Below are 22,440 nucleotides of genomic sequence, written 5' to 3' on the forward strand. Positions count from 1 at the left end.
AGAAGACACTCCATTGTATCATCTCTTAATTGTAAGAAAAAACCATAATATTTCTTTTGACTCAGCTTTTTTCTATCGGTAGTCACATGCCACCCATCCTCTCCACTTGGAAATAATAAAACATACAATAAGGACATGTAAGCTTGATGCATGGTGGAGATTCTTTTTAAGCCCCCATGTCAAAAATTTAGTACAATGTCGTGATAGCCAATATTTCTATCATCCCCTTGTCCAAGCATAATTCCAGCAACTTCAGAACCCCTTGGAGCAAGATATTGCCAACCATCACAACGATGCTCCACAATAACCATCCTAATATTGGGTACAATAGCATCTCCAGACAAAGAAGCAGCAAATCGTAGAGCATTCACATAGGGATTTACTCTATGCATCATCAATTGTAAAGACTCTAAAATACTGTGATCTAAATTTGAAACATGATGCAATCTGTTGCTCAACTCATGTATGGTATCAAAAAAGTATAATTGTGCAAAGCGTGGAACTTCATTCTATCCTTCAGTTGGCACTAAAGAACCAATGCTATGATAAACAGAGCCATGCACCTTAAAAGTGTATACACCTCTCCCACCATAATTAATAATCTCATCGATATGGGCACCAAGTGACACAAATATCAATGCATTATTATATCCCCGAATGTTTTGTAAGAATTGTTTACTTCTTGTTGTGGTTGAACTTATCAAACCTTTCAATTCATTTGGTGGCTCATTCAAACGAAGTAATATAACTCTTCCATCAGAGGAACAATATTTACCACGAATGTTGGGATAGAGTTTCCTTCATCCTTCTAGGCCTTTGCTCCACATTTGGATCAAACAAAATCTAAGCTTCCTAAGTTGTGCAACACACACTTTTTGGATGGAACACGTGCCATAGACTTGTGATGTTGTTACCATATACATGTGGTAGTGATGATGTGAATACACTAGGACCGCCGAGGCATTTTTTCCCTCTTTAGAAAGTTTTTTCCCCCATGCATTGAATATACACCCATCACTCTAGGGCTATCTATCTTTCCACTGCACACTAAGTAACATACTCTTAGTTGTGTGCCTTGAGCTTCCTTCATCTTCTCCAAGCTGTGTGCATTTCTTTGGAACCCTAATTCCAACAATTGGTATCACAGCAGGTTGCGTCCTCTCGGGCTTAGTCGCCAATAGCTCCAGCACACGCTTGCCCAGTTTCTCCGATTTCTGTGAGCTTTGGCGAGCATTCACAGGTAGAATTTTTTTTGAGACAGTTTGTAGAGAGCTTAGTCTGCTCAGATTTCTGATTCGGGCTCATTTTGACCTTCGTTTCCACTACAGCGAGGTCAACACATGTATTTTTGTCATTTTGTGTATAATTTTTGTCAGTGCCAATTATTGCATAACAGGTCCCATACAGTCTGTTGCGGGTTGTGCTATATATCACGTGCTAGTCTCACTCAGTTTCTCCTCATTTTGGACAATTTTCACATAAAGTGCATGCATTTTGTATGGATGACAACAACACAAATGTGTTCAAGATGTTTTCTGCTGAGGACAGATTGGATGGGGACAATTACCCTATGTGGACTTACATGATGCAACATGTCTTATATCAAAGGGCTTACATGATGCAACATGTTCTTGTGTCAAAGGGCATCTGTAATATTGTGTAGGGCATTGATGTACGTCCTGGTTCTGAGGATATAGATAATGTTCAGGATGTTGCAGGTCTTGCTGCAAGGATTGCTGCTATTAGAGTTGTTTTGCCTACAACAAAACAAGCTCGTTGGGATGTAAAGGATATGCAGGCTCATGCTTTGATCGTGTTGTCTGTGAAGCGCATCATTACTCCTCACATTCATTCATGAAATATGCAAAACAGGCTTGGGATATTCTAGCAGGTCTTTATGCAAGTCGCAATGAGGCTAAAATTGCTTTGCTACGTAAAGAGCTGGAATCAAAGATTATGCATGAGGAAGATGATATGGACACTTTCCTTGCTAGTGTCAAGGATATCAATGAGCAACTTATTTTTGCACTTAAAGTCATTTCAGACAGTTCCCTTATGCAGACTATTCTTGATGCCTTACCAGATTCTTACCCTACCCTAGCTCCTACCAAGTTCACTTTAAACCCCCCTTTTTTTGGCCCCTTACTTGGGCGAGTGTGAAGATGTCTCTTTTGATCGATGCATCTCTTAATCACTCTGTCACGGCGCGCATAGCATGTCACGATCCCTCTTTGTTAACTGCGTTGGAGGTTAGGGTTACTTGGCACGGGTTCTCTGCCTACCTCACTTGGAGTGTTGTGTAGTTGTTATACCTCCTACATGCTTATTAAGAAAAATTGATGCTTGGCTGCTGCAGCACCCCTACAAATGAGTACTTTTGGCTATCTTCCCCGCCTCCTCTACCATTTAAGGTGAGGGGCTCTTCCCTTCACTTAAACTTGGTCTTGGTGTAAACTTTCTTGGTGTAGAGGAGAGTCTGCAAGAAAAGTTGATGCTTGGCTCTGTAGTAACACTTTTTTTTGTTGCTACTGTGCTGATTGTTAGAGGGCTTCTACTTCAAAGTTTTTCTATACACTATCTTTAGTGTGTGCTTTGCATTTTTACCACATTGGCTTTTTACCACTGTTCCATGATAGGAGCTTTTACTGTTAATGTATAAAAGATGGTTGATTTTGAATGGTTGTTATTTTGATATAAGAAGATTAGGGGTAACTCACTCAATGATTTTTTGGCTTATTACTTCTACTAAGATGGATTAGCTGCTGAACACTAGTTTTTTGTGAGGGCTTATGTCGTGCTCATTTTTACTCTCTGAAGTAGTGGCTTACCATGGAAACTTATGAAAAATTGGGCCTTTTTGCATTTACCTGATGCTTATGGTAAGTATGGTGTTGAAAGCCTGTTACATAGTGCCGTGAGAAAACAACTTGATATGGGCAACATTGGTAGTACTAATAATGGGAGAACAAACTGTCGTTGGGTTTATACCTGTCTTTCCCTTGGCTCCGGGGAGATTATTGTTAGTGTACTTCTACTCACAAGTTCCATATTTCCTTCAATATTTCAGGTGATCTAAAAATTTTTATTGCTCTGTTGAGGATGATGACAGGTTTTTCTTACTTTGGCATAGTGAATAAGAATGATGATTTTTTTGCTGGCTTCTAGTCCTGCTCACTGAATGTAGAAATTTGTTAAAGTTCTATGCGATCTACTACCCACTGTCTTGTAAAACCTACTGCCTATTTACTAGCCACCAACTGGTTTTTTTGGTCTAGGATTTTTTGGCATAATCCTAGTCTTTCTCTAACTAGATCTTATGCTCTTGATCTTGGGTTTGGTTGGAATTAGCCGGATCTGGCTCTGGTGCTGACTTACAGAATATCTAACCTTGCTTGGATATTTGGCTATTTGCCTTGACTTACCATAAATAAAAACATTCTGCTTATTGCCTGGATGCCTGGCTTAGTTCTAGTATTTTTCATATATACACCATCTAGTTATTGGTGATGATACTGGCATAAAAACCTCACTTGAGTTTTGGCATAAACTATGATTCTGACCAGTATGGGTATAATGTTACTGCGGCTCTGGATGATACTTTTCTGGCTTTGGCTGATACTTGTCTGAGCTGATGGCTCAACTTTTATTGTAGTTTCAAAGGAAATTCATTTAGACAAAAATGTATAACCTGCTGCAAATTATTGAATGACTCAGTGACATTAGGTTTAAGTTTGGTTGAATGATAACCCTAGTTGATCTAATGTTGAGAGCCTGGTGGCATTACTAATTATGCTGCCGAAATGTTATGGTTCTCATTCTAGTGGATTATCTTTATAAACCGACACCCTATTAACCGAGTTACTTTGGGGAATGACTCAAGATAGCAATTATATAGCTGCTCTCGACTGATAATGCTAGTTGTTTGGTCCTAGCTTATTTTGCTTTGATATATTACTTCTCAAGATAACATCATATTAAATGATTACTTATTGAAATATGATAGAGCTGGGAAAACTTTGAGAATTAATACAACTGCTACTAATGAATATTTCGTTTTGATACTTAAGTATATGATGTTGGGTAAACATGCCTATTAAAGATTTTGCTAAGTTCTGGAGGGTTAAGTGATCTGGTTTACAACACATTCTTTTGGTTTTGACCTGATCTCTAGATAGGGCTAGCTTGGTCAATATGGTAATCCTAGTTGATTTTGACTTTGAAGGGCTCAACATCGGAACACATTTTAAGGATGAAATTACTTAACTAAGCATTGCATGCAAGCTTTTTACATACAATGATATGGATTAGTTGCCATTTTTTACATTAATAGATATTATATAATAAAAGAGAAGCTAAATATATGACTAACTTGAGCAAAAATATGATGGTAAAAAATCCTTGAGACTTTAAATATGCAAGACAATAGCTAGTCTAAATTTTTTAAGTTTGACATGGATAACAAGTGAGAGATTCTTTGAAGCCTACCATACGTAGCCAAGTTTGACATATCTGTTGTCTTGACTATATGGATGCATGTGAGAATTCTATCTTGGCTTAAAGAGGTTTAGCTTGCTGTAGTCTAACTTTGGAAACACTGAATGATTCAATTGGGATAGTTTGGATACCTTTGTACAAATTCATTTGGAATGATAGTTCATTCTTATTATGTTGTACAGTTATGAATCAAAGATTGAGTTGTTTCTGTACTTATCTTTGCCTAGACATCTTTAGCCAGTCGTCGTTTTGAACATCCTGTTCATTGGTGTGTTATTAATTTAAGTTAAACATTTACACACACATAATATTGGTAGTGGTAGTACTAGAACTAGTACGACTACTACTGGTACTGATACTGCTATATTACTTCTATACTTCTATACTAGACCGGTAGTATTGGTGTTGTACTAGTAATGTATATACTGATACTAGTACTAGCATTGGTATTTTATATATAGGTATTGGTACTTCTAGACTATACTCGTACTGATACTGACACTATATACTACTGGTACTGATACTGGCACTATATACTACTGTTACGGATACTCCTATACTATTATATTGCTATACTAGTACTGGGTATACTGGGGTACTGCATATACTGATACTGGTACTGGTAATGATACTTATTAGTACTGTGTTAGCAGCAAGCTAACGCGAATACCATTTTTCAGAGCTCTCATTGTAAAAACACTTATTATTTTGATAAATCGAGAATACTGTGAGTCCTATTTTTTTGGATAAACCTTGTAATTGATGACTCGAGGCTACAAGCGTCCAGATTGTATCAACCTATCATTACCCATCTTTAGTTAGAGCTCCCAGATTATTAGTTTGGACCACCAAAAACCTTGGCTAAGGTATAAAAGCCAATTTTTGTAAGGTAATTTGAAGTTTTGGATAATGAAATCCATAGCGTGAGCTAACAACTCTCACTTCTCTCCTTCTCGTGCTTCCTACTCCCTCCTCGGTTGTCACATTGCAGTCACGTTTGTTGCATTGCAAGTGCAGGTAAGAGCTCTACGCATTGATGTAAGCATTTCATAGTATTTCGTAGCTTTTGGCATCGCCGACCCGCGGCCTAATGTCATCATAAGTAGGAATTTACACTTCCAAATAAAAAAGTAAGCATAGGCGGGGTATTGGGCATCATTGCTAAGCATTTAGGTGCATTCTGGGTTGAAAACGACTAGGTCAAAAATCCATTGCTGTTAATAATCATGATTTTTGCACTTGACCTAAAGTGGGATTTGAGACCATAAGCATGTGTACTTAGGTCTTATAAACTTGTCCTAGAAGTTTTGTTAAGTTTGGATGTCATTGGATACTGTAACGGATGTGATTTGTTTGCCTATGAGCGATTGGCTTTTGGTGATTTCAGTCACTTGAGTGTAGCTTGAGTTAGATGCAAGTTGTTGTTTTCCAACAGATTGACAACATCTTGTAGCCTCTATGCACTAGTCGAGTCAGCTTCGTCCCATGGATTGACTATTTAATCGTGGTTCTTGCTAAATTTGCAATAAGATAAGAGTGAGGGTAGACACCCGTCCCACATTTGGCACCGTTGCCGAGGATCGAAGAGACCTAAACTAGGAAAAAACATGAGCATCTTGTGAAGTTATCCTTTAACTTCCTCTAGGGTCTCCTAGAGTAAAAAATTCTTTTTAGAAACCATAGCTTAAGATTGTCATCTTCTGCTGTGTAAAGGTAGCTTGGAAGTAATCATACTTGCTGAGTGCTTTTAGGATTGTAGAATTGTAGTACTAGATTAGGATTTTAAGAATGATAGACGGGACAAATCTTAAGTTCAATGCTCAAAAAACCATAAAAAACAAGAAAACGAGTGTTTGCGGACACTTTCCACAACCCCATTGCATGAGAACCTAGGAGTAGGTAAGTAGGATCCGAGGTGGATTTCAGAACATTGCTCTCTCTGAAAGAATCATTGTGAGTTGTTATTTGAAGTTGCAGAATTTCAGGTCTACGGCTAGAAATAGTACGAAAAGACTTCAAACCACTCAATCCTACTGGAGAGTATGCTTAAAAGTTGTATGAATCAGTGGGTAAGCTCAAGGACACATTGAGGTAAAAATTTCAAGAGTTTGCAAAAACTCAGATTATTTACGTTTTCTTGACATTTTAGGCCAAATTAAGTTTTGACTTGATTCATAGGCTTAAAATAGCTCTTAAAAAGATTGTCCATTGAAAAGGTGCAAAAAAATGTTCATTTTGGACATAAAGTAAAAATCATGATTAGTTACTTTCAGCTCAAATTTGACCAAGCTTGATACCAATGACTTATTGCATGTGTACAAACAACTTTTGTAAGGGCACATAGGATTTGGATCACCAAACTGGGAAAAAAATGGGAAAGAACTAAAGTTTGTATTGACTTTCGAGAACTTGAGTGTAAATTGGGGAAAAAATTATCCAAACTCAATGAAGTTTGATTCATAGGCTTATATTGATGTGATAGACATGTGTACATGCTCAGTTGACCAAAAAGATGTAAGAAGTTGCCAGTTGTAAATTATCGTGATTACTTACATCTGTCTCATTTTTCAACTTTTTTCGACTAAGTTAGCATACCACTAGTTTTACCATGTTGTAATAAGCCCACAAACCAAATTTGGTAAGATTTGAATCATTGGATTGAAAATTGTGACCAAATTTGCAAAGTCAGTTTGCGAATAGAAAATTAATGACCATTTGACCAAAAATAGTCCAAACTTGATGAAACTTGGCTAGAGACCTTAAGTTAAAGTGCTTAACAGATCTGAGTCAAGATTGGGACAAAAACTTGCAAAAAATTAGATGGAGTAAATAATCGTGATTATTTACATCTGCTTAAAAAATTGAGAATCTTGCTCATTTGGGTATACCACAAGGTCAAGCATATCAAGTAGACCACACAAATCAATTTTCGTGAAATTTGGATCATAAAAGTGAGATTTAAGCCAGATTCTTGAAAACCGAGTCTGCGAACACAAAACAGATGGTAAACTTGAACAGATTTTGTCCAAACTTGTTGAAACTTGTCCAGGAACCTTAACAGGTTGTATACTTGGCAAACCAAGCCGAAAAGTGCAAAAAACTGACAAAAGTAAATAATTGTGATTATTTACTACTACTGATACACAGAGACACCAATTTTGACTTTTGAACTTGTACAGTGTTAGACCAACATAATACAAGGCCACCCCGCAATTGTGGGTTCAATCGGATCCAAATTGGTACATGTTCACTCAATTTTTAGTTTGCATATTAGTCCTTTGATTTTTTGCAAAAGGGGAGTCTGAAAGTCTCAATTGCTGACTCCCATAGCTCTATTTGAAGTGATACACATAGACCAATCACAATACTTAGTAAAAAATACACAGTCTTTGTGAAAGAATAGCTAACTTGATCAAAATTGATACAGGAATCAGATTGCAGACAAGGAATTGGCAGCTTGACGAAAATTGCAATCAAGTCAAGTGGAAATTGACAACAAGTCAATCCGACGGTAAGTACTCTATCCAGAGCTTCACAAGTCTTTATAAACCTAGTCGTGTACCAGGAAATCGGGGCATATTTGGCGAAGCCTCCAGTAGAGTATCCACCAAAGAAAGCATGAATCAAGGCAATTCCTTGCACACTATCCTTGAAGAAGTCTTAGACACTTTTTCTGATTCAACATCTAAAATATAGTCCTATTCGACTCACTCAAAAATCGGAACAACAATGCACTACAAGCATATACTCTCATTTTATCAGACTAATCACCATGGAGCTTAGGTTTACCTAGATCCTAACAAAAAGTATGCTATTCGTATTGATGACCATGGTATTGAGTTCAAAGAGGAGATCAAGGCAAACAAACAAGGAAAATATACATGGATAGAAACAGAACTCAGTATTTACAAGTGAAAAACCCTGACGTGATAGACAAATGGGGGTTAGAAGTAAACACCATAATTCCAGATATGGCAGCAAAAGAAGAACCATCAACTTTAGAATTCGAGGGATACGATCAAGTTGATTTGAAGCCTTTGAAACGGGTTAGTACGGATAATCCAAGGATCGGAGTTTATTGTTGGGAGGATAGAAACGTAAAAGATCTTTTGTGGACTTTGCATGCCCAATTGGGACAACTAACACCCATGAAGATCATCTATATCTGCAAGATCAAAGATAAGGATTCACCAACCCTACCAACCTACCTGTTTAGGGATTTTTATAACAACAACTTTGTTATGATGACTCCTGAGAGGAGGTAGAACAAACCAAATATCAAGGGTATTCAATAAGGGATTGGATATTGGGCCAAGGACCAGAAACTACTCCAAGAGATGAACACCATGAGAGATCTTTTGAGAGTAATGTTAAGAAACCAAAAACTACCTCATCATGAAGAAAACCTGGTGACACTAAAGCCAGTTCAAGGCTACATGAGTCAATGTTTCCGATAGACTGGTTTGAAGGACTTGGAACAGGACCAACTGCCAAGAGACTAGGAGTTGAACCAAACAAACGTGTCAAACCAACTGATTTTCAGAAATGGGCTAGAAAATACAGTGGATCTGGAGATCCATACGACTGCTTAGCAAGCTTTAAGCAAGTGCTAGGAGCAAAATACATATTCAATTCCATACTCAATTCGAGGGGTTTGGAATGACATTAGAAGGAAAAGCATTGACATGGTTCCAAAACATTCCACCAAGGTCAATCATGGACTTGAACACATTAGCTCAAGGATTTGTAGCTTCTTGTTCCAAAACGGGGATCAAACACAATATGGTGGCTCAAATATACAGTTTTAAACAGAAATAAGGTGAGTCTGTTAGGGATTGTGCCACTTGAATGAAAAAATACATTGCCAGATGCCCAGGGCTAGAGATACCTGTAGAAGAACGACTAGTATCATTGTTTATATAGGGACTGCTAAACAAGGAACTTCATGCTATAATGTATAGCAAAAAGCATACAACCCTAGAAGAGTGTGTGTCAGATGCTATTGACTTAGGAGACAATTGTGATATTTTCAACGAAGAAGATTTCCCTAAGGATAACCAAAGTGAGAAAACAAATTCCACCAAACTAGCTCAAGTGGGAACGGTTACTGCAGCACCACTTTCAGCCATAGAAGACATGCTCAAAAGGATGAATGACATGATGAATACCATGCAAAAAGCACCTATTAGGGGACCAGGGCAAGGGATACCTCAATAAGGATAACCAATTAGGCCGCATAAATGGTGTGCAATCAAGGATAAATGGACCAACCATGAGACCAATGAGTGCTATTACCAACCAAAGTATGATGGGAATGTTCAGTACGTGCCCATGAGGCCACAAGGACAACCCATGTATAAATACCAGCCTAACATGGCCCCAGCTCAAAGACCACTGATTGGTATGAAAAGACCTCAACCCGTGTTGGGTAAACAACCTCCATATCCCGGACATAATGCAGTGCCTGTAAAGTACATGCATTCAGAAGGAGTCATAGATGAACAAGCACTAGTGCCTGTTACACCCTATGCTGAGCCTAGTCCATCTACAATCATGGTAGAAGGAGATTGGTATAATTCACATCCACCACCAATGGAAGAACCTATGACTTATGCTTCACCAGAGCTTGCACCAATGTATTATGTGGCTAATCAAGGTGTTAGACCTCCTATGGTAAGACCCATGATTAAACCAAGAACAGGAAACTGTCATAATTGTGGTGCAGATGATTATTGGAAAAATGAATGCCTAGAGCCTGACAAGAAACTTAAGCCAGTTGAAGCTTATTGCATACAATGTTGGAGAAAGGGAGGACACTTCCCAGAAGATTGTCCTAAAAATCTTTTAAACAAGGGTAAAACAGTAGTGAACGTAGTCCAAGTGATACTTAGTAGCTCATCTGAGAGTGAACCGATTGTTCCAATCAAGGTAATCACCAGAGTCCAGGCTAAGAAAAAGAAACATAACTCCTCTGATGATTCGGAGAATACAAACATTACCTCTCAATAGATCAAAAGAAGTAGAAGCAAGAGGTATGAGATGAGAAAACAGAAACAACGGGCTGAAATCGAGGAGAAAGCAAAACAACTATTCCAGGAAAAGGTAAATGAAACTAGAAGCGAAGTCAAAGAAACCACCATGAAATATGGAGGATCAATTTTGGTTTGACAAAAATTTTGATCCTATTAATGCAGCTTTGGAAGCCTACCAAGCAGGACTTAAAGCATGCCAAAACATGAAAAAAAAGGAAAAATTATCCTTCTCCAGACATGGAAGTAGCTAAGCTTGAAGCTTATCAAAATTTGGTAAGAATCACACAAAAATGCTGGAAAAAAAAAACCCAAGCTCAAGAGTATGGCAAAACCTGAAGAGCTTGTGGCAAGAGACCATAAAGAAAAATCCGAAGTGGTGGTAGAACTCCACCTTGACACAAAAGAGCTAGAACTTATAGTGCCGAACAATGAAGATGCCTTAGATGGAACTCCATTCGTATAGGAAGATTGGCCAGGACACTTATGGGAAAACGGTAGAGAGATCAATGATGGGAGCCCAACTCTAAAGACAGCTCCTATAGAGGAAGTTTGGTTAAACAACCTACCTCCTAATATGGACATGGATGTACAATCCTTGGATGGGGATTGCAGATATGAAGCTTCAGGGATGTCTAAACCATTGACCTTGAAAACATTACCCTCTTACTTGGGGGATAACGAAGATATCTTACTTGGGGGATAGCAAAGATGAATCCATAGTGTGTAAGACCACTCAAGGCAAAAGAGCTGAAGAGACCCTCGAAGTAGACAACATCCATTCAATCATTTCTACACCCATCCAATGCACTCTAACTTTGGGAGAACTGTTAAAAATCAGACCATATTTATGGAATGATCTACTAAAAACCCTAGAGAAGGTGAGAATAGCCGGGGTAATTGCAATTTTTTTTGGGAAAATTGAAACACAAAATGGACAACAAAGAGATTCGATCTGTTCCAATGAACAAAGTCGGAGAATACTACAAAGAGGAAGAAGGAAGCACCACCCTTCCAGTGAAATATAATGACATTGAAACCATGGCAATACTGGATAGTGGAGCAGGCATAGCCATAGCCACGAAAGCAGTATGGGGATCCTGGGGAAAACCAGCCATTAGACAAAATCGAATGAAATTGCTATTGGCTGATGGACACATTGAGAGACCCTTAGGACTGCTTGAAAAATTGATAGTTAATTCCTCTGGGATTGAATATCAACACACTTTTGCCATAGTAGACTTTGGGAAGAAACTCAATAACAAAATCATATTGGGAAGACCTTTCATATGACAGGTACAAGTCATCCAAGATTGGAGAAAGAATTATTTGTACTTGAAACAAGTGGGATCGATAACAAAGGTTAATCTAAAAGATCACACTTATAGAGATGTCATGAAAACACCCATACATGAGTTTGATTCAGTCTCTTCGGCTGACACTAAGCTTCCATCTTGGTTGAACAAAGACACTCCTAATGGATGCGTGGACCTTCAAAAAACGAAGCTTAAAACGAGAAGAATGTATCTTAGAAAGGGATTGCATAGACGAAGCCTATGTACCTGAACCTATTCCAGAGCATTTGTTTGAGCCATTTGAGTGGACTCAAATTTTAACGACAATAGATATATGTGTGAATACGTCTATGCCTACTCAATTTTGCAATGAGGACGGCTATGACATAATTCCCATACAAATGATATCAACCCTCCACATTGAAGACAAAATTCAGGAAATCAAGGACTTGATGAAAGCTCAACAAGACTTTTCATACCTCTATTATTATGCAACAGATGAGCTAAAAGAACACTCAGCTACCTCAGAAGATTTGGGGTCAGAAAAAGAACATGTGAGAGCTAAGCTACTCATGAAAGGAGGGGAGGAATTTTTTTTGACTTTCCTAACCAGTAGCCGAGAAGACAAAAATGGTATAGACAAAAAAGAGACACGAGAGATTTGAAAGCTAGACCTATGCCATCAGTCTCCAGTAGAACACAGTTCCTGATGCAGATAGATGCACATGATTGTGTCAAGGACAAAATCACTGGCATATATCCTTCAAACCAAAATTCAAAAATGTCGAAAACATTGAGAAAAACGAGGAAGGATACTCTAGCAAAGCAAAAAAAAAAGGACAAGGAGGTAACCATGACACGAGTTGAGCAGAAAAAGAAGTATCAAGAGTTGAAAAAGCTCTAAAGGAGATATATATACCACAAAAGAGGATGGGAAAGATGTAATGAGTGTTCCATCTGATTACAAGAAATATACTCTTCAAGATAAAAAACCATAGTCGAACAACGTGTTAAGGAACTATGAAAACAGGGCGAGGCGTAAAAAAGACCGAAAAACACAAAAAAGATAGATTTAGCTGAACTAGGAGAAGAGCCTAGGCCTGCCTACATTGCAAATGATCTATCAGAAGAAGAAGAAGAGCTTTTGTTAATCTTGTTAAAAGAATACCGAGATATCTTTGCTTGGTCTTACAAGGATCTCAAGGGTGTTGATCCATAAATCTTTCAACATACCATACCCATGAGAGATGATGGAAAACCAAGTGGACAAAGGCCATACACATATAATGAAACATTTGCCAGAAAGATCAAAGAAGAGATTGAAAAACTAAAAGAAGCCAAATTCATTTATGAAATTGAACACATAGATTGGGTGTCTCCAATTGTGCTACTACCCAAGAAGAATGAAAAATTATGAGTGTGTGTCAACCTCAAGAAAGCGAATGCAACTACCATTAGAGACAACTTTCCTCCTCCAATCACAAAGCATGTTTTAGAAGGAGCTGCAGGGAAAGAAGCTTACAGCTTCTTAGATGGATTTTTGGGATACAATCAACTTTTGGTTGACCGAAAAGATCAGCATAAAACTGCTTTTGCAATGGAATGGGGTATTTTTGCCTATCGAGTTATGCCTTTTGGGTTAACTAATGCTCCTGCCACCTTTCAAAGATTGATGAGCCATGATTTTAAAGAATATCTTAGGAAATTCTTGGAAGTATATATGGATGATCTATGCGTACACTCATCAATCCGGGCTGATAATTTTGAACACCTCAAAAAGGTATTCAAAAAATGTAGACTTTATAGGATTTGCTTAAATCTTGAAAAGTGCACATTCATGGGTAGACAAGGAAAAATTCTTGGACATATAGTGTCTAAAATGGCATAGCTACTGACATGGATAAAATTCATGTTATTACTGATTTGTCTAGAACAACAACAGTCAAGGGAGTTCAAGCCTTCATGGAACATTGTGGATATTACAGATGGTTCATTTATACGTACGCTATAATTGCAAAACCCATGTATAGCTTGATTACACACTTTGAATGGACTGATGAGTGTGAAGAATCCTTCATGAAGCATAAGCAAGATCTCACTTTAGCTCCAATATTGAAAGCACCAGATTGGAATAAGATATTCCATCCACATACATGTAGATGCTTCCAATTTTGACATAGGATGTATACTAGCTCAACCAGGAGATGGGAAAATTGATTTTTCTATTTCTTATGCTAGCCGACAATTGAATATGGTAGAAAAGAATTATACCACCACAAAAATAGAAGGATTAGGGATAATCTATGTCGTAAAAAAGTATAGACATTACCTATTAGCAAAAACAAATTTGTGTTCTTTGTGGACCACCAAGCCTTATTGTACTTGGTCAACAAACCACACAACACAGAAAGAATAGTGAGATGTTTCATCATTCTTCTAGAATTTGATTTCACTGTAGTTGTAAAAAAAGGCACTACTCATCATCAAAGAGCAGATCATTTGTCAAGGATTGTTTAAGGGCAACCATCTAAAGGAGTAGATGATGATCTACCAGATGCCTATTTGTTCTTCGTGGAAATGATACCTCGATGGTCAAAAAATATGGTATCATTGTACGACCATAGCTCAAGTGGATTCACAAATATCACTTCCTATCACAATCGGATTAATTGAGCAATTGGCTATGTATCAATTACTAGGTGGGAGACTATACAAAAGAAACCGAGATGGAATATTGCTCTTGTACATTAATCCTAAAGAGAAAACACAATACCTAAGTCAAGCACATATTACCATAGTAGGACTTCACTTTGCGAAAGACCAAACTATGAAAACTTGGAGTATATTGGCCAACTATGAGAAGTGATGTTCACTCTTTTATAAAGGATTGTCCTCAATGTCAAAAATAATCACCCATACCTCATGTAACATTGTTCCAAAAGTCACATGTTCCTAAGTGGAGTAACTATCTAGTTACTTACTTATCGAGCCAAACATTTCCTGAGGATACGAGTAAACTCCGTCAAAGAGCAATCAAAACTGAAGCCAGAGACTATGCTCTTATTGGAAACCAATTATATTGGAGAGGTAAGGATCAACATTTGTGTCTTTGTGCAAATGAAGAAGAATATATTCCAATTATAGAACAAGCACATGCTGGATTAGTCAGAGGTCACTTTTCTAGTAAGACAACCGTAAGAGCAATCTTAATGGCATGCATATGGTGGCCAACACTTTTTGCAGATGTCAAAGAATATATTCGAAGGTGTGATGCTTGTCAACAAGCAAAAATGCCAACATGTGTAGATAACATGCCCTTAAGACCAATGATGGGAGCTGGAGCTTTCGCAAAATGGGGTATAGACTTTGTTGGGCCAATACAGCCACCTGCTTATAGAACCCAAGCTCATTATATCATTGTAGCGACGGACTATTTGACTAAGTGGGCCGATGCTAAAGCAACTCAAAAGAATGATGCCAGAAACACTGTCGCATTCTTATATGACTATGTATTCACGAGATATGGACTGCCAATAGAAATTGTCAATGATAGGGGAACTCATTTCCTCAATGAGGTAATCGAGTATCTCCTTAATGAATTTATGGTCATCCATAACAAATCAGCTCCCTATCACCCACAAGAAAATGGACAAACTGAGCATACGAATAAAATTCTTAGCTCGGTATTGACTAAAGTGGTTAGTTCTGGAAGGAAGGATTGGGAAATGAATCTCCATGCTTCTCTATGGCTTATCCAATTTCATTCAAAACAGCTTTAAATGCTACACCCTTTAACCTTGTTTATGGTCTTGATTACATATTGCCAATAGAATTTCTATTGCCGACACTAAGGGTAGCTAAGGATCTTGAGTGGATTGGACATGAATTGTCAGAGAGTCTTGAAGATTTAGAAAAGCTAGATGAGCGAAGGCTAACTGCTGTAGCTCACATCTATGCACAAAAGCAAAAACAAAAACAGTTTTTTGATTCCCATATAATTACAAAAATCTTCAAAAAAGGGGACTTAGTTCTAGTCTATTCCCTTAAGCAACACATTCCCAAGTTTAAGAAAAAGGGACACGGACCGTTTATCATTGAAGATGTATGTCCAAGTGGAGTAGTTAAGTTGTCTACCTTAGATGGTGAACCAATGGCTAATTGGATTAGTGGATGTCATTCAAAGAACTACAATTTGTCACTAACCAATGAATTGCTAGAAAGAATGCATGCAGCCAAGCAAAGGAAGATAAAACGATAGCGGGTTAATGATGAAGTCCAGGACGAAATTCGAATTTGGGTACTCAAAAGGAAAGCTGCTCTCAAGAATCAACAATACCTATTTCCATCGACACACTGAAAATAGATGATCAAAAATGGGAATTGCAAAAAGATGCAGTGTCAACAAATGATGAATGGTTAGCTGGACTGGACCTTGGCAAAATACAACTCAACAACCATAGCACCAATGCATTGGCCGATACAGTAAATGCAGTCTGTTATTCCACGTACAAGAAATCAACAAGTCAATCTTTGACAACAGGAATAGCAACTATCAAAGGATGCAAGAAGAACCCAACACCAACATTGGGAGTAGTCAACTTGAATGTGATAGTACATGATAGTACATGGATGTTCATGTCCTCATCAGTTTGTATGCTTACCAGATGAACACATGAATGAGACAATGATTCTTGGGATTTCATGGATATGGACATACAAGGCAGTACCAGATTGGGATACAAATCAGCTCAAGATATCACCTAAAGGCGGGCAACTCATTGTTCCAATTGCACAAAGCAAGGAGGACTGGAAAGGCAATTACCAGCAAAGCAAACCACAAAGTAATCAATATTCTCTATCCTATCGACAAGCAATTGCTACAAGTAGCATGCAAGAAGTCAGGAAAATTTGGGCACCGAAAGCACAGCTTAAGGACATGCCGATTTAAATCTGGGTGCCCAAAACACCATTGACAATACCAAAGACGGTTCCAAGGTTCAAAACATAGAGACGAGCATATCCAAGCAAGGAACCTAAAATGAAATGGATTTGGAAGAAAAAAGAACAATTATCTTCTCCGCAAACTGGAAAACCAATCAAGCAATGGAGAGTTAAGTATCAAAAACCTCAACCACACCATTCTAACCAAGATAAACCAAGATATTAATGGCGGGTAAAAGATCGACAATAGTCATTATTGATACCAACAGCTCAGGAAATCAGCGTGCTAAAGCATCCTGATGGTACAATCAAGCAGAGAGCACACAAGCTACAAGATTTGCTCTTTGGAAGACATCATCAAAAATCCTCGACATCAGAAACCCTTGAGTTAATTACTCAAGACCCAACTCTTGCACATCATGATGGTTTGAATTGCATTGATCTTCAAAGCATGGTAGAGCCAACCATGGCTATGCTTAGACACGATTTTTCAACTGATGCACACAGTCGTCCCGGAGTACGCCATCTAGGAGGGGTGGAAGGGCACTAAGTAATTAAGGGCAATGTTTGAAGAGAGAGGAAAAAGTTTGATGTTAACGTGTGATTTTTTGCCAGATTACCTAATAATGCCCTTATAAATCATCAACAGGGGAATTTAACTGATAATATCTCCCCGATGAGTGTAAATATACTATCAAAAAATCATAAAAAAATAGTCCTTTCTGGTTATTTTGCATCATTTTTTTGATATTGAGACTTAAAAATAGAAAAATCCAACAAAAAACAATAAAACTGTGTTTTTAGATGGATTTTCTTAAATTTTTTCAATAAACAGGTCAAAAATTAATAATAAATAGCAAAGGAGCTTAGATGGAAAAATTGAAGACACGGTGGTGATCAGAAAGACAAAGCAGACAAGCACAGAAAATTACAATCAAATCGGTAGATGGAAGCGAGAATCCTAAATTAGGCGGCAGTACCTACTTTTGCAGAATTCTTGCAGAATGAGCTACAGGAATCCAGTTGGGAAATTTTTTGAGTCTAACATAGATTTTAAGGACTAATAAGGGAATTTGGGGAAAAGTGGTTCGGGAAGTCCGGGTATAGATACCCAAGGTAGGCTAAAATCACCTCATTTTCACTTGTTGCCTTTGGAGAGAGAGCTTTTCGACCCTCTTCACGCGTATTTTTGAGAGTCCACATTCAGTTATTTTCAGCACCGTCTCAGACGAGACATGAGGGGTAAGTTCTATACTTATCAATGATCCATTTTGTATAGCCGGTAGTTAGTGTAAACCCCTAGAGAAAACCCTAGAATCCTAGCAGTGCACAAAGACTTATGACCAAAAATTGACCATAGCAGCCTGTCAGCTCAACCAAATCGGATGAGATTTGAATTGTAGCATGCCTTAACATAACAGAACACTTGTATATCAATAGTTGACCATTCGGCAAGGGTCGAGGGGATCCCAAGTAGAAAAGCTAGGTTTTTGGTAGATGCTAGAATTGGATTCTGAGTCCACAGACAGCTTACATACGAGGTCTATACACAATGTATATGATTGGTTTCATAAAATCAATCAAACCAAGCCCTAGAAAAGCAGAAAACGTCTCGAAGACTACAAAGCGTCAAATCCCACATATGAGGTCAAACTGACTCCAAATGGGCCAAAATTGGATGAGTTGCTTCATGACTATGATGCGGACAAGACCATAGCCTCAAAAATGTAGTCACAAAAATAGGTGATTTCAGAGTTGACAAAGCACAAAGTGATGGCGACAAGACCAAACTTTACCAAATTCAATTTAGGACTTGTTTTAGGTGTATAGAATGTGTTTAGGTCAAGTTTTGCAAGAAAAAGTTGACTGCTGTAAATAATTGCGATTATTTACTTTTGTAATATTTTGGCTTGAAAATTGTATCATCACCTCACCTATCACTTGTACACACCTATTACATGCCAAATTTCAAGTATGAGCCAAAATGATCAATTATAACTTGGAGAATTGCCAAAAAACACAAAGAAGTCCTTGCAAGCAAAATTCTGAGTTATGAGCCACATTCTTTTGATCCAAATCACCTCATATCACATACACAGGGTCTACACCATGCCTAGAACAAATTGCAACACGATTATTAACTTTTTCATCAAAATGAACATTGCAACTTTGCCATCATGGGACCAAATTACATGATATCCTAAGCCCACTAACCAAGTTTGAACAAATTTGGAGCTCAAAATCTCAAAATTCCTTTACATCTACTGTTTCAAAGACCTAAAGCCTAAATCTAGCACCATTCTCATCTTGTGCACTCAAATGAGCCCATATTTCACTTAGAGTATGTATTCGGTATATACTTCAAGCCTATAATGTCAAATTTGCAAAAAGTTGAAAAAATTACTCAGCTGTCAATAATCGTGATTATTTAATTTTGTTGCAATTTTTTGTATTGACTTCATCAATTTGACATTTACATGTTTTTATGCATCTATGCATGTTTAAAAATTGAATTGAAGCAAACTGGACTCAGTTTGTCAGCATTTCAGATTGAAGGACAATTCAAAGAAGAATCTGCCAAATTTGCTAACTTTGACACTCTATTCACTTAACAGGAGCCATCTAAGCTGCAGAGAAGGCCAAGAAGAAGCTCTCGCAAAAGGAGAAGCTGCAGGAGCTACCACCATACCAACTGGACCCCAGTTTAGTCAAACTGCTAAAGCGACCTATCTGTCAAGAGAACAGTTGGAAGAGAACAACGCCACAATGTTCACAGGTAGATTCAAAAGCAAAGATGGACATCAAGTAGAACTGCAACTTCTACCCAAAGAAGTCTATGATGTCGCCGCCGCAAAGCCCGAGACAAAAGAAGCCAACAGAAGGCTGTGGCTTAGAGGGTTCTATGAACAAGAGCCATGCGGAGTGGATTTCCAAAAATCTTATGAGCTCTTATCCACAACCAAAGAAGATGGAATAGCACAGATCTCTGACCAGCAAGGGAATAAGGTTGAAGTGGTTGATTACAAAAGAGATAGTCGCTGAAGCTCTCAAAATGCCAACAGAAGGAATGACCATGAGGGCAAGAGATTGAAAAATGGTAGGAACCTTCACCAAGGAAGCCGCTGCAGCCACATTTGTGGATCTCATCCAAAAATAGGTGGAAGAACCTGCAAGATTATACCACCAACACTTCCACTTCCTCGCCAAAAGACTGCCAAGGTACAAGGCATCCAATCATGCAGTTGTGACCACTTTTACACAAGTTCTAAAGTCGACAACTAGAAAACCAATCATCCACGCCCAGTATGTGTTGTCCACATTGAAGGGGACAAAGAAAAAGGGTAAAATAACATACCTGGGAGCACCAGAGGTTCTCACAAGAATTGCCTACCATGCTATTAGCATGGTAGATAACTTGCCACTTGTCCCAAATCAAAACACTTGGATCGTGTCTACACAACCTTCCCCTCAAGCCACAAGATCTACCAAGACAACATACAAATCTGATGAAGAATCTGTCAGAGCTCTCCCAAAAGGCATAGCAATGACAGCTTCAACAATGAGGAAAAAAGATTTTGAAGGAAAGAGATGAAAAGAAAAGCCGTGGCAGCACATCAGGAGGAGCCACAACAGAAGCATGCATCATTTGAGAGAGAGAAGCACTCTTATGAACAAAGCCACCAAGCTCAAGGCAAGGACCCTGCAAAGTGGTTACCTATAAACGTCAAAGGGCCAAGAACAAAGCACCATGCTAGAAAGAGGCCAAAGATCCCAAGGACCTATTAGAAAGAATGTATCAAGAGGCAAAGGCATTAAAGCAGAAAGAAGCCCAAGAAGCATAATGAAAAGCTAAAGAGATGGCAAAGTAGCAAGAACAAGCTGAAGCAACCGCACAATGAGAAGACCAACATGAACAATGTGACATGTCTCCTTGACCTTCTTCACCTGCTATAGAACAACATGATCACCCCATGCCAAGCCCACCACCATCACCAGCAGATAGAACCACAGAAACCGAGCCCACAAAAGAAACAGAGCTGGAAAGAGAAGCAAGTCCTGCACCAGAGGAGACCACAAAGTTTGAGCAAACACAAAAACAACAAACAAAGGAAACCCCTTCTACCTCAACACAAAATAAAACAACCGAGGCATCCATGAAGCCTCACGATGACAAAGCAAAAGAGGCCCAAGCACAGCCTGAAGGGCAAGAGCAACCAGCCGCCACAATGTCGTCCGAGAGAGTCACAAGAGATTGTCAATATGTCTAGGTTGCTCACAAGAAATGAGGATTGGAAATCCAATGATGAGGTAATCCTGCAAGTCAAAAAATATGCCATGCTTCAATGTCAAAACACAATGCAGATTTTTCTAGGCAAGGCAACAACCAAACAAAGCTAAGTGAGGGCTAGAGAAGCGACCTCACCTCTTTATATAGAGGAGGGAGGGAGGCGGCCTGCCAGATCGTAGTCATGAGCAGAATTGACATGAGCGTACCAAATCCATTATGCGATAGTGAGGCCGCCCATGGTTGCAGAGAGAAAGCCCCTGCACCTTCACGGCAAGTATTGGCAGTAGGGTAGTAAACCACTAAGTAAAAACCTACTTGCAGGTACTAGATACGGGCCTAGTCCCATGGTGAGGAGGTGAAGTTAAAAAAATATAAGCCAAAAACTATATTAAGTACCATTGTGTGTGTGTGTGTGTAAATCTATAAACTTTTATTACAACATGATCAAACAATTGATAAAGAGACTAGACAAAGGTAAATAAAAATGCTTACATAGATTTTTTCTTGTAAATATATGTACATTTGAAATAGCATTTTGATTTCATAATTACAACTAAGAAGCAAAAAATGAATTAGCAGCAGTAGATGTTTCATGCTTAGTCTAATTGAGCAGCTTTTGAATCCCAAGATAAAAGAACTTAGAATCCTTACCTGCAGCCATCATGTAAACAAAAAAATCGTCAGCAATTTTCTTTAGACATGGAATGCACGTATAGGGTGGAATTGAGAGTTGTCATCCATGTCCCTTTTATACATGCATTCAAACTTGTTCAATGAAATCCATGTATCCAAGAGTATAAACTCTAGACTAGTTGGTAAGTGAGAGACAAGACTTTCACAATACAAAAATAAGCTAGGTTAAGAGCAGTAATAGATTTAAAAACCATGCTACTTAACAAGCTTAAGAGCAAGAATAGACTTGAGCTCTTTAAAAAAGCTTTCCAAGAAAATTTTTTAGTTAAGTAGGCATTAGGTCTCCCCAATCTCAAAAAAATAAAAAATATTTCAAAACATATCAAGTGTATAAGTGAAGGGTGAGTTTAGGAAATAAAAAGATAGATGGTGAAGGTGCAAAGTCAAAAGGAATATGAAGGTGGAAAGTTAAAAGACTCTTTGTGTCCATATAAAAAGGTGGTCAACATTTGTGTTTGTCTTCTCCTTCATTTCACCCATAAAAACAAGAAAACAAATTTTTAGCATGTTATTGTATGCAAATGATGCATGGGCATCCCGATTGTCATCCTTGTCACCCAGATGTAATTTTAGAAATTGAATATAATTTATTCTTATACAAAATATACAGAGTTCGCATTCACATAAGAAATCTTGTGAATGAGAAGTAAGTATCATATCCCAACAAACAAACAAGACCTGATCACTGTCCAAACCATCA

Source organism: Adiantum capillus-veneris, chromosome 9, assembly GCF_014529385.1.
Source record: "Adiantum capillus-veneris isolate H3 chromosome 9, ASM1452938v2, whole genome shotgun sequence".
Lineage (NCBI taxonomy): Eukaryota > Viridiplantae > Streptophyta > Polypodiopsida > Polypodiales > Pteridaceae > Adiantum > Adiantum capillus-veneris.